Source organism: Podarcis melisellensis, assembly GCF_964234715.1.
Source record: "Podarcis melisellensis genome assembly, chromosome: 1".
Lineage (NCBI taxonomy): Eukaryota > Metazoa > Chordata > Lepidosauria > Squamata > Lacertidae > Podarcis > Podarcis melisellensis.
The window spans coordinates 56,232,253-56,245,410 of record NC_138528.1 but is presented as its reverse complement, the minus strand read 5'-3'; positions in this window follow the sequence as shown (position 1 = coordinate 56,245,410).

Here is a 13,158-nt window from a genome sequence, read left to right as displayed (position 1 = left end):
TGTATTTAGAGAGTTTAGAGGGCTTCAGTTGGAATCTAACAAAACAGAATGAATAAAAATGGGCATTTATTCACAAGTGGGCAATGTTAGCATTTTGGAAGAGGAAATAAATTATCTTTTATTTTATCTGTCACATATTCCTGACAGAAATGATTCCTATGTTTCAGTTAAAAAGTTTCTTTTAAATTATGACTCATACCGATTTCTGTTCACAATCTCTCTGGGCACAGTTCAGAAAACAACATAAGCCTTCACTGGTAAACATTGGTCCAGCAAAATTAATAACCACATTTCTATTGACATCAGTAGACACAATGACATTCTCCCAGCTCTCAGTTCATCATATCTATTTCACATCATGTTCTCATCAGCATAACTAAAACTCATCTGTTTTAATTAGCAACACCTCTTTAATACCAGAGTCCTCTAGCATAACATATGCAATTCTTGAGACTGGTAAGATTTCATCAGACCATCCAGCACTAGATGATTCACCTGTTATACTTGCCAGATTACTTTAATAGCTTTGCAATGGATATGTAAAATATTATGAAGCTTCCATGTTGAAATAACCTTCAGGCTAGAAAGCATCTGGGACTTATTTGTCTCATGCCCAGATAGACCTCTCAACAACAAGGCAAATTCCTCAAGACAAATGTATTGATGATAGATAGATGATAGATAGATAGATGATAGATAGATACATAGATATACCCATAGAACCTCCCTAATAATTTGTAAATATGAGCTAAGGAGAAATTGATTACTCTAACTACCTCCAGCTTCTTGATTTGAATAGGGAACAGCCATTCAGGGGAAAAAATAGGCAAACATTTCTGAGGATTTTGGTCAAACCTGTTTGGGCTGCTGTGAACTATCCTAGCATTCTAATGATCCATCAGACATCCAAAGCTTGCATAGTTCTTCAGAGCAACATGTGCAGAGCTAATTGTTGAGATGGGAGGGCAAACAAGGAAGAACCAGGAGAGACCCTTCTGCAATTCCCACCCCATCCAATCTGTTTGCACTGGCTCAATTTTGACTACAGTCCTATGCAAGACATGAGAGAACACGGGACTTCATTCTCAGCAAATATGCATTGCATCCCATGCTGTCCTAGAATCCCCAACACTGCTGATGCAGCCACCTCTGCTTCTTCCATATGGCTGTGCTGGCTGGAGCTTATGAGAGTTATAGTCCAGAGCACCTTGGGGCAACAGGTTGGAGGAGACTGGCCAAATGCTACAAATGTATTTCAATTAAGAAACATCACTGCCAACTGGTTCTTCAGAAAGATACGGCAACGCCACAGGTAACACTGCAATGCAACAGGTTAGCCACAGCATAATCTAAATCTCCCCCATTCAAGCTGAGGTTCAGAAAAAATGGCAGGTATGGAAGTAACTGTGCTTCTGATCAGACAGTTTAGCTCAATGTGCAGGAATAGTGGCAAAAAGAATACTACCATATTCCCTGTCTTTCACAGCAAGAGCAGGGAAACATTCCTGCAGTGCAAGGAGAAGAATGCATATTGTTGGTGAAGCAACAGCAATTGGTACAATTCCTTGCCCCAATGGATGTTGTCCCATCAGTCATGTGAGATCACTCTCTTATGAGCTGTAACAGAGCAGATCTTGGATTGGCCTGTATTAGGTATCTAGTATTAAGACTTACAAGATCTGGTGGTTTCATAATTCTAAGGTATAAGGTTCATTATGTGGTACCTAAAGCCACTCAAGTTGCAACTTCCAGAGTCACAGAGCAATTACAGCTATGCTGAGTTTTCAGATAGACCTGATAGAGGCAAGTGCATTTTAACTAATATGGGTAGATGTGTTGTAATAGATATTCACCTGTTGACTTCATCCTCTGTTGTTGTGTTGTTGTTTTTAAATGGCATTGTGCTCATCTTGAATGGCACATCACCACATCAATCACTCAAAGAGCTTGGATGCCAATGAAAAGAAACCACAAGGAAAATGGATAATTGCAACATCTTGCAACATCTTGGCTATGGTAGTTCAAAACAATGACTCTGCTGGCATTCATCCTGTAGCTTAGGGATGATCTAAAGTAGATGAAAAACACTGAATTTCTGTAATAGCTCTTAACCACTTTGGCAATTAAAGTTGGAAGGATTTTCTCATAGCAGAAGCAGAAGTGACTTCAAGCTACATAAACGCTATGGTAAATTCATAAAAGCAGTAAGCATGAAAAAGGACTGCTTTTTCCGCTCTGTTGGTGTTGCCAAATCCACAGCCAATAGAGATAAAATGGGGCATCATAGCATCTAGAAACTGTATCTTCATGAAGAGTCAGGCAGCAGATCCCAGCCTTACTGTAGTGAAGTTCTGCTGTGGTTTTCTCTAGCCATCCTTCAATATTATTGTGGAAATAAAATTGTATTTGAAAATGATGGTGATGAAAAAACATGATGCAGTAACAAACAATAACCCCCTACCACATATGCACACACAGTTGAAAAGGCCTGGGAGAAGAGGGATGTTTTTGCCTCACACCTAAAGATATGTAATGACGGCACCAGGCGAGCCTCTCTGGGGAGAGCATTCCACAACTGAGGAGCTACTACATAAAAGTGAGTTAAAGCACATTTTTGAAGAGTAAATGAAGAAGTATTTAGATGGCTTCACTTTAATACTCCTGAAAACAACTGCACAGGCAGTTTTGACTCTGGAAACATTTTGAGGTATCAATTTTAACAAATAGAATTTATTCCAACAATTCTTCCCAAGAAAACTACTTGGGACAAGGGATGTGGAAGAAAATCAATTCACTTTGCATTTATGGGTGAACTGCTGTAATCTGGACTTTCCAAAAGAGCCCAAGAACCAAAGTACAGCCATCCTGCAAAATTCACACATTTCTGAATTTTGCAAGGCAGTTTGCCAGTCAAGGAACTCAAGTTGATCCATGTGGTTCTCTCTCCATGTCATTTAAGCTCTACAACAATCCTGTGTGGTAGGTTAAACTGAGAGGCAGTGACTGGACCAAGGACAGCCAGCGATTTTCATGGCCAAGCAGGGATTTTAATCCTGGTCTCCCAAGTCCTAATCTAACACTAACCACCACACCACACCAGCCATTGTCAGATACTCTCTTTGTGATTCCAGTTTTCTCAGCTCCCCCATATGATGTCCTCCTCCTTTCTTTCCTGATGTTTGTCTATGAATTAATACCTAGGAAAGATAACTAGCTTTATTAAAACAAAACAGAATAGCCCCAGGAGATTTCAGTATAACCAATTCTGAGATGCCAATTTAAATGCTAAATGCAGAGTGTCTCAAGAAGATAGCCTTTTCTGCTGAAGAAGCATTTGTTTTTGAATTTTCAATTATGCTGTGGGAAGAGGGAAAGTAGTGTAGTTCAGCACTGCTCACAAGCACCAGAGCAAGGTGTTATGAAAGCTATTTTGCTACCACCAAAAGCTTCACCTTGTGTGTTTTCCCCTGCCCACATGGCTTCATGGGATGCTACTTGTAGGGGAGGATGAAACCACTGCATGGTGGCATCATGGCACACTGTACATTTTAGAGTAACAGTTGTAGGACATGCTCTTCTACCATAAAATTTATTTTGTCAGCTTGATGCCTTCCAGATGTTTTTGAGTACAACTCTCATCTGCCCCAGCCAGTTTGGATGCACATCTGGAAGGCACAAGGTTGGCAAAGGCTATCATAGAACATGGAATAAGCTGCCTCAAAACATGGCAGACTATGATTCATTTAGCCCAGTACTTGCACTGGCAGAGGATCTCCAGCAACTCAGGCAGAGCAGTCTTTCCCACTTGCTGTTTTCTGGCCCTTTTAACAGGAGACATGATGGATTGGACTTGGGACCTTCTGCCTAGAAAGCATGAGCTCTACCACTGAACTATAGTCCGGGGAAAAGGATAGAGGGCGATCGGTGGCTCCCATAACACCTACTTTTGTCCTCAAATGTTTCTAGACATATTTGATTCAACAATCATTTCCCAAATGTCTCTCATTTGATAGAATCTTGCTTCCTTCAAAGTCAATCCCTGTTCAATGGCAGTAAGCAAAGTACTGGGTTGTGCATTTCTGTGATAAACTTCCCAACCCTTGGAAGTCTCAGAATTCAATGTGTTTGTCAGGGTCATCGCAGAAGGAGTTTTTACACACACACACACACACACACACACACACACACATCTCAAGTCATGTTGATGAGAGCAGCAGGCTGTACAAAGCAGCTAAAACACACAGTTTTATAAATCTCCCAATTGATATAATCTAGAGGCCACTCAATCAGAATTATATGAGTTAGTCCCTCAAATCATGAGACTCATTTGAAGTGGTGAGCAGAATTAAATTGAATTAATGTCACAGATTCAATAAACAAACATCTGCATTGTGTATGTAATATTTATAATTTATTCTGGGTTTTTTTTACTTGCTTTATGGCAAAGTACATACTGGTTCTTTTGTTTATCTCATAATATTATTTATATTTGATTTCTGCTCAGGTAAGGGTGATGCTGAACTTCACTGAAAGCAGAAACCATAAACAAAAGATTAGATGGTTCAAGGTTAATGTGCTCAGAAGCCATTTACCTCTAGGTCATTTGTTTTAGTCTGGAACAGCTTGATAATTAATTTTTTTGTGTTGCAACTTATATGGCCTCAGCTCTTAGTTGTTCATTGCAGTGAAGGGGGGGGGAGCATCAATCTTACCCATAGAAAACAAGGAGCATATTGAGTTCTATCAAAGTTCTACCTAGATTTACTGCTGATTTGACGGATCCTGATTAAATAAAAAGGCAAGTTCATAGTATAATGCCAGGAATAGTAAACATTTTCAGAGGTCTCTCACAAACAGGTCAACTTCTAAATTGAATTCTTTTTCAATTTCTGTTTCCGATTCTTGTTTTAAATTTTTGTTAATTGCAGTGAATACATTTAGGCCGCATGCTCACAGGAACTTTATCTGGGAATAAGCCCCTTTGAATTTAGCCAGACTCACTGTACCATATATGGTGGCAATGTAGCAAAATAAAGAAATTTTGGGAGGAAATCCACTTTGAACTAGAAAAAATGTTAAAGAACCAGAAAAAATGTTAAGAATCTCATTTACAGTCATACCTCATGTTACGTTTGCTTCATGTTACATTTTTTCAGGTTGCGTCCTGCGGCGATCCGGAAGTACCGAAAAGGGTTACTTCCAGGTCTTGCTGCTCGCGCATGCGCACAAGCACCAAATCACGTGCACCTGCGCAGATACGGAGCTTCAGGTTGCGGGCTTTTTGTGTTGCGAACAGGCCTCTGGAACGGATCCTGTTTGCAACCAGAGGTACCACTGTACTAGTAAACCAGAGGCATATCTGTTGGGCATCACTGATTCAGATATTACTAAAAAATGCAGAGATCTTTACTGTATTTGCATGCAACAGTGGCAGTGAGAGTCCTTATAGCTACAAGGTGGAAGAGTGACATAATTCTTTCTAGACAAGAGTGGATTCAAAAATTGTCTGAATATGCAGAATTAGACAATCTTTCAGGAAAAATAAAAAATAAACTGAGAACTGAATTGGTATCAAAATGGGAGGCCTTCAGAACATATTTTAAACAAAATTATACCATGTTAAGATCTGTGGCTTTTGAGTGATCCCAGAAGTTTTTAGCAATTGCTTATATAAACATAAATATTTATAAATTGTGAAAATATTAACACAAAAAATAGTATTTTGATATGGCAGTAAAGATATGTAAAGAAGAATTGAGGGATAAATGGGAGGTTGGGTATAAAACATGAGATTTTTATTTTTATTGTAACATGAAATTGCAATCACAAATTTATGTCATACTTTTTATCTTATCCGTCTTAAGTTGTACCCTTTTTCAGTATTGTTTTGTGTATTATTTTTCTTGGTTATGTAACAAGCAAGGAAAATAAAATTTAAAAATAAAAAAGAATTCGGCCGGACTTATTTCTAAGTAGACATGATTAGAAATGCACTGTAAACTAAAGAGATAAATAAATCAGCTTATTTCACTTCCCAAATGTCATGTGGTTCTATTCCCTTCTTAGTTCATCATTCCTTGATTTATAGTTTCTGCATGCTAAAATGTGAATTGGGTATGCCATGCTGATATATATGTAATTTCTTAAAATTGAACTGAATAATCCTTCTGACAGTAAATTAGCAGTGCAATCCTATGCGTGTCTTCTCAAGTGCTTTTAGAATTGCAGCTGAAACTTCGAGAAGACTGTTGGGATAGAGTTCAAAGGTCTAGTTCACCGAGCAGATAATGATGGGATTATAGCCTTTTATCTGATGAGTTTCATTCTGCATATGCAATGGTTGTATGTGAATCTACAAGCCACTTTATACACCAACTCCCACCAATCTTAGCCAGCATGGTCAAGGGCTAGGGATGATGGGAGTTGTAGTCCAACAGCTCCTCCAGAGCCACTGGTTCCCCACCCCTTTTATACAGGCTAAACTCAAGGTGTTTCATTCATAATTTCCCCCCTCCCCAAAAAAGAACACCCAACTGACACACAGTAAATTTCTTGGGATATAACCTATGCAGAATAAACTTTGCAGATGTTTGTAAAAAATAGAGTCTTTAGAACAACCTTGTTGAAAGAATGAGAAAGAGTAAGGGGGAGGAGCAGGGAAACCCTTTCTTGAAACAGAGCTGAAGTTGCAGTTTATGTGCTAATAGGATTAGTTTTTGCTCTGCCAGAGATTTCAACTGAACTGTCAATTGGTGCAAAAATTCACTGGGAAAAAAGAAATTGGAACCACTTCTGCCCTACCCCCGCCTCAAGTTCTCTTTTTCATCTCACAGGAGTATTGTGCTGAAATTGACAATGAAAGGCTCTCAATTATTCTTAGGTTTTATCGTAAGCTTTTCAATGAACTACGAGGGTGGAGTTAATCACCTCAGCCATTGCAAAGCATTTCAAACTCTAGGGGGGGGGGAAGAAGTTATGGGAAACAAAGGAGAACCCGGGGAGGGGAATAAACATCTCCTTTGATCATTATGGGATGGTTTACTTTGACATTTAGTTTTACAGTGTTAAATTACAGGTGTACTTACATTATGGGAGTATTAAAAGTACCAGAACCAAGAGTATGTTTTCCCCTAATTTTTTTCCTTTTTGTGGCACAGACTCTTTAAACCACAGGTCCCTGATCCCTGACATAATGCAAAATTAACTTTCCCCCATAGTGGTGATCAGCATTTCTGACTAGTGGACCAAGAATTTAGCTGAGAGGAAAAGTACAATTGCCAGGTGTATTTATTGGGAAAGGAAGACATATTGTACCCTATATTTCTGTTCTGTATTGTCTTTATCAGGTTGAAATCTGAAGGGTCTGATATATTTGCAAGAGCCCTGTGTGCATTGTTATGCTGCTTGGTTTTGATAAAATGTAGTATTGTAGTTGGTGCTCTTTAGCTACGTCAAACCTTGCTTCACAGCTAATACATGGCATCGGTCCATACCACAAGTTGTGCAACTTTCTCCAGCAAAAATATTGCTGCTTTTTGAGGATTAAGATCATTATTTCAATATGAACTTTGTGAAAAAGAGAAGGGCAGAGGTAAAGGGAGTTTTCCTCTCTCACACTGGGGATTCAGAGTCACGATGAGCACAATAATATAGAAGAAAAAATCCTCCGTACACCCAAAACTTTTTCTTTCTCTTGCTTCTTTGTCTAACCTTTTCTCCTTCAGTCTTCCCTTCCTATACTGGATGCAAAAAGTAAAGAGAAGCAAAATTATTATCCAATGCAGCTACTTTCAGTCTACTTTAAAACAACGTCATTTCAACGTCATTTGAGGTTTTGGCAATTCAGATGAACTTAAACCTCTACAATTGGAAATATTAAATGACTGAAAGCATAGGAATATTTTCCAGCTCTTGATAAAAAAAATAATGAAGTTTCTTGGCATCCCTATATAGAGTCAGTTTCACCAGGTTTCTTGCCCTGGCAAGAAGAATGTGTGAATCTGGCATACTGCACATCCCAAAACTGATTTGGTCGTATCCAGCCTATTAGTAACTGCTGGGGCAGGCATAGTCCTAGAATCAACATGCCATCTGTATTGCAGAATCTGGAATAGGATGTTGAGCCTGTGTGAAAGTCCTGCCAAGTAAAATAATAACAATCCATTTAGAACCTGTGTGGATGGAGCACATGAGAGATGAATGGGTCCACCAGCCAATGGCTTAGCATAGGTTTCCCACAACAACTGAACAATGTATTGCATTTGTGAACCAAATAAATGCATAGGATGCACCTTGTTTTAGAGGGGGAGAATAAGAAAAAAAATTCTCCCCCTCTCTGCTCAGCGCCCCTTCAGCGAAGCGGCAGGAGAAACGGAGCCCCTTCCATTTCTCCTGCTGCTTCGCTGAAGAAGCGCTGCACAGCTCTCCCTCTCTGCTGAAGCCAGGAGAGTCTTGCTCTCCCGGCTTCAGCAAAAGGAACCTGAACCCCCTGGAGCACAGCGGGAACTTGCACTGTGCTCCAAAGGTTTCAGGCGGCTATCCCTGAAGCCTGGAGAGCGAGAGGGGTCGGTGCACACCGACCCCTCTCACTCTCCCGGCTTCAGCGAAAGCAACGCAAAGCCTCTGTGCTTCGGGGGCTTCGCGTTGCTATTGCTGAAGCCAAGGAGCCTGCATTCGCTCCATAGGACGCACACACATTTCCCCTTAATTTTTGGAGGGGAAAAAGTGCGTCCTATAGGGCGAAAAATACGGTAGTTAGATCTAGCATGCCTACTGAGAGGGATCTGCTCTTTTCTCATGTAAGCATATTGGTTAAGACTGCATGGCTTCAATATTCAGATGACTGCAGTAGCTACTGGGGGCCAGTATGAAGTTGTCTCTTGCCCTTACCGCTGAAATTATCAATTAAATTTGCTATCTCACCCATGCCTACCTGGAAGCTGGGTCCATTGCAATCAGTAGGACTAACTGCTGAGTAAATATGCATAGGCACAGGCTGTAAATCTTGATTCATAAAAAAGATTTTACTTTTGAACCATTGTTTACTCTGCAAAAGTTTGTTTGCTTCAGAATGAAACCAAACCCCAGGTATATTGACTTAATCTGAAAGTTGCAAAGTTTGCATTTGATGTTTGGGTTTGTACGATTCCTGACTCAACTGATCATTATTTGTACAAAGTGTGGCTGATTTTTATGTTACAGAAACTTTGTAAAATAAAATATTTGCCCCCCCTCAAAAAAAAATCCACATGAAAATTAGCAACTACCAACTAATGGTAGTAAGAGGTGAAAGGTGTTTTGGGGGTGTGGGGCGTGAACCACAGAACTGAGGTACACCTTCATTCTTTCCCATATTGTGGGGAGTGAGTGAAAAATAAAGAGGTGACTGTCACTCCCAATTACAAGCCCAAAAGCAGAATTTTCATCTCATCTCACACAGCACAGTACTTCTCAGGGGAGGCTGTTCACATCTTCAGATAAGTCGAGTGATATGCATGCATGTGTGAACCAGTCTTTAGCAACTCTAGTTCTGAAAGGTAATTTGACATCCTAGCAGTTATTCCTATGGTATCCTCGGGCAGATTGGGTTTATTCCATTTTCCCATCATAAACTCAATGGGACAAAAGGGGCTATTGTCAAAGTGCTGGTTTGGGAACATCTGACAAGCCTAACAACGTGTTTATTTTAGCAGTATGAATAAGGTTGGCTGTCATAGCAAAAATAAAAGAAGTTATCACTCTGCCATGGAAAAAAAATGACAGAGAAATTGTTCGCTTGGTAACAAACTAGTCCCTTCGCAGGAGCTGAGGGCTTGAGTCTTCCCTGCCCCATATGGCAAAGCATGAGACACCCTTTCTGTACAGTTAAACTTGCAAATATGTATTTGCTTTCTGTCTCTGAACTCTGTTCTATGGTTTTTATGATGTTCATTGTAGCTCACACTGTTAATACACATGAATTATTTTGGCCTACTGTTATTCAACTCCCTGGTCAATTTATTTCCTTGATGTTTCTATCCAGATATTATAAGTGTAAAAATGACAGAAGTTCAGGAAGATCACCCACTTCCCCAAACACCTTTGATAATAATAATAATAATAATAATAATAATAATAATAATAATAATAATACTAAATAAATAAATTATGATTCTTTCATTCAGTATGTGAAGGTATCTAATCAAACAATAGATACCTTCACGTATTGAATGAATGAATGAAGCATATTATTATTATTATTATTATTATTATTATTATTATTATTTCTTACCTAACTTCCATCATAATGATCCTCAGGAGTCAAAGGTCAGGGCAAAGATGTCCATCTTCAGCATATGATGAAAGTGCACCTCTGTGGGGAGAAAATTCCACAGCCTGTCAAAGAGAGAGAGAGACGGAGAGACAGATACAGAGACAGACACAGACACAGACACAGACAGACAGACAGACAGACAGACAGACAGACAGAGTATAGCACCACTGATGCTGAGAGTTGCCAAGACCTTACTTGTACTAATTATCTGAGTTCACAGATGAGCAGGTATTTGTACCCACATCTGTGCAGGCACCATACTCTGTACATATTCCCTGTATTATGGAGCGAATAGGGAAGGCAGTTTAATGTGATATATCACATTGTTTGGGCCCACAATAAGGAGCTTAAAAATTATGTATTCTGTTTGCTAACTGCCCTTCCTCTATGAGTATCCCAGGGCTGTGTCCAAAAATATCGATTAAAAACAATGGAATAAAACCAGTTAAAATGTCCACCAGTACTTTAAGCAATAATCCAACCATCCAACCCTAATCTAACAAAAAATTACACCAATATGTATGACAGGGTCAATGACTCTTGAACGCCTGAGCAAAGAAATGCATCGAAGTCTTTTGCTGGAACCTAAAAATGATCAGGTGTTGATCAGTGGTGCCTACAACCCCCTTTCTTGGCCCAGTCATGCCTCCCACACAGTGCCACATGTGACATCAGGTGTAGGGCAGGTGGACATGGTCATGGGCCAAACTGGAAGACATCAGGGTCTAATTAGGCCCATGAGCCAAAGGTTCTCTGCTGCTACTTTGTGTGCTTCACTGCTGTCCCTCTTTAAAACTTCTATTTGGACTTTAAGTTCTGTTTTCTTCAGATTTCATTAGTTTCCCTTTCAATTTCTATACTGATATCTAAAAAATAAATAAAAAAATCTGATGATCCAGAGTTTAAAACATATCCTATTGACCCAAAGGTGGTACTACTCACTTATCTTGAGAGTTTCACAGCTTAATGAATAAAGATTTAATCATGCATCTGCTAATTGCTGCAAAGCTAGTAATCGACAGACACTGGAGATCCCTCAACACAGATCTTTTTTGAAGCCCGGCTGTCAGAGATCTGGGACATTGTACCCATGGGCAAATTAACTGCCTTTAGATGTGAACTTTGTACTGGAAAGAGAAGTCCCACCTTCTATGAAACATGGTTTGATTTTATTCAATATGCGCAATCCATTCAGCACAGCTTTCGCCCACACATGGAACACAGTGGAATGACGATTTCAATTAATTACTTTATTGATGCTTGTGAAAACTTAGAACCGGAAATAAGCCACATCTTACTTATGTAGAGATTTGTTGTTATGTAATTCTGTTTATGTTTTAAATCAATAAAATGTGTTTTTAAAAACCCAAAACAAAACATATCCTTCATATTCCTTTGAAACAACCCAGCAGCTGCAATTCAAGCTACAGTGCAACATTAGTTCAGACAAAGTCATCCTACTCCTAGTTCCACGAGGCTCTGTGCCTGCACTTGTAATCACTCAGCCCATTCACTTCACTTGCTATTCAAAGTAATGTGAGTTCTGGCAGGGTCTACTTTGCTATGCTTTTCATCGTGTACCTCGTGTGCACCAACACTGGGTGTTGTCTCCAAAACAAATAACAGTGCTTCTTTTCTTTTCCTGGCATATTTGAGAAGATCTTTGTTTCCCCTTTAATCCTTTGAGCTAGAATTAACTCATCCTGCATACTTGCAAAGTTTTCCCAGCAAAACGTAATTTGCTTGTCATTCTTGTTTGGTTGTTATTCTGCTTCTGCACAAGAGGTTCTTAAAATCAGTTTTTAGCACCAGGTGCAAACATCTGAGCAGGTCTTCTTTTCGTACCCAGAGAAGATGTCCTGCTCCTGTATTTTAAATATTTGGTGGGATTATTTGTTTAAATGCATGTCATTCAATTGTACTAATAGTGAAAGGTCAATTCGTAGAATCATAGAATTTTAGAGTTGGGATGGACCTTGAGGGTTATTTGTCCAATCTCCTGCATTGCAGGAATCTCAACTAAAGCATCCATGACAGATAGCTATCCAACCTCTGCTTAAAGACCTCCAATTAATAAGAGTCCACCACCTCCCGAGAGACTCTGTTCCACTGCTGAACAGCTCTTACTGTCAGAAAGTTCTTCCTGATGTTTAGTTGGACTCTCCTTCTTGTAACCTGAATCCACAGGTTTGGGTCCTAGCCTCCAGATAATGACAATTCATTTTCTTTTTTTAATAATTAAAAATACAAAATAATGAAAATCGGTATGCCATAAACAGAAACGTTATCCATCCCTTCCAATATAGAGTCTTCAACAGTCACACTTGATCACAAACATTCTGTGTGGAAAATACTCCAGCTATTTGTACATCCATTTAAATTCCTATACATTAGCCCCAGAAATAAAACTATTGTTATGCCTGCCAAAAGCCAATGGTCCCAATTTAGGTGGATACTAAACACATGACCAAGCATGTTTACATGTATGTATCCTAAAGGATGGGGCATCATGAGCCCCCCCAAAAGTGCTGTGTGTGTACAATTTCCCAGATCAACCAAATGTCAAAGCCCTTTTCAAAAAGCTGAAATCTCACCAATCAGCTGCTCAAGAAAGGGAGCTGCATGTGGGCTTCCCAGAGTCATCTGGTTGGTTGGTCACTGTGGGACGCAGGACCAGAGACGCCTTTTGTTCAACCCAGCAGGTACTTCTTAAACTCCATGTACCATTTGTGGGACTGGCTCCAATATAATTTAGCCTACCTTCCATGGATCAGCTTCAGCATTCTTAACATTGTCTAAGTTTTACATTTTTCTGCCTGTACAAGTGGGAGCAATTTATTCTTCTG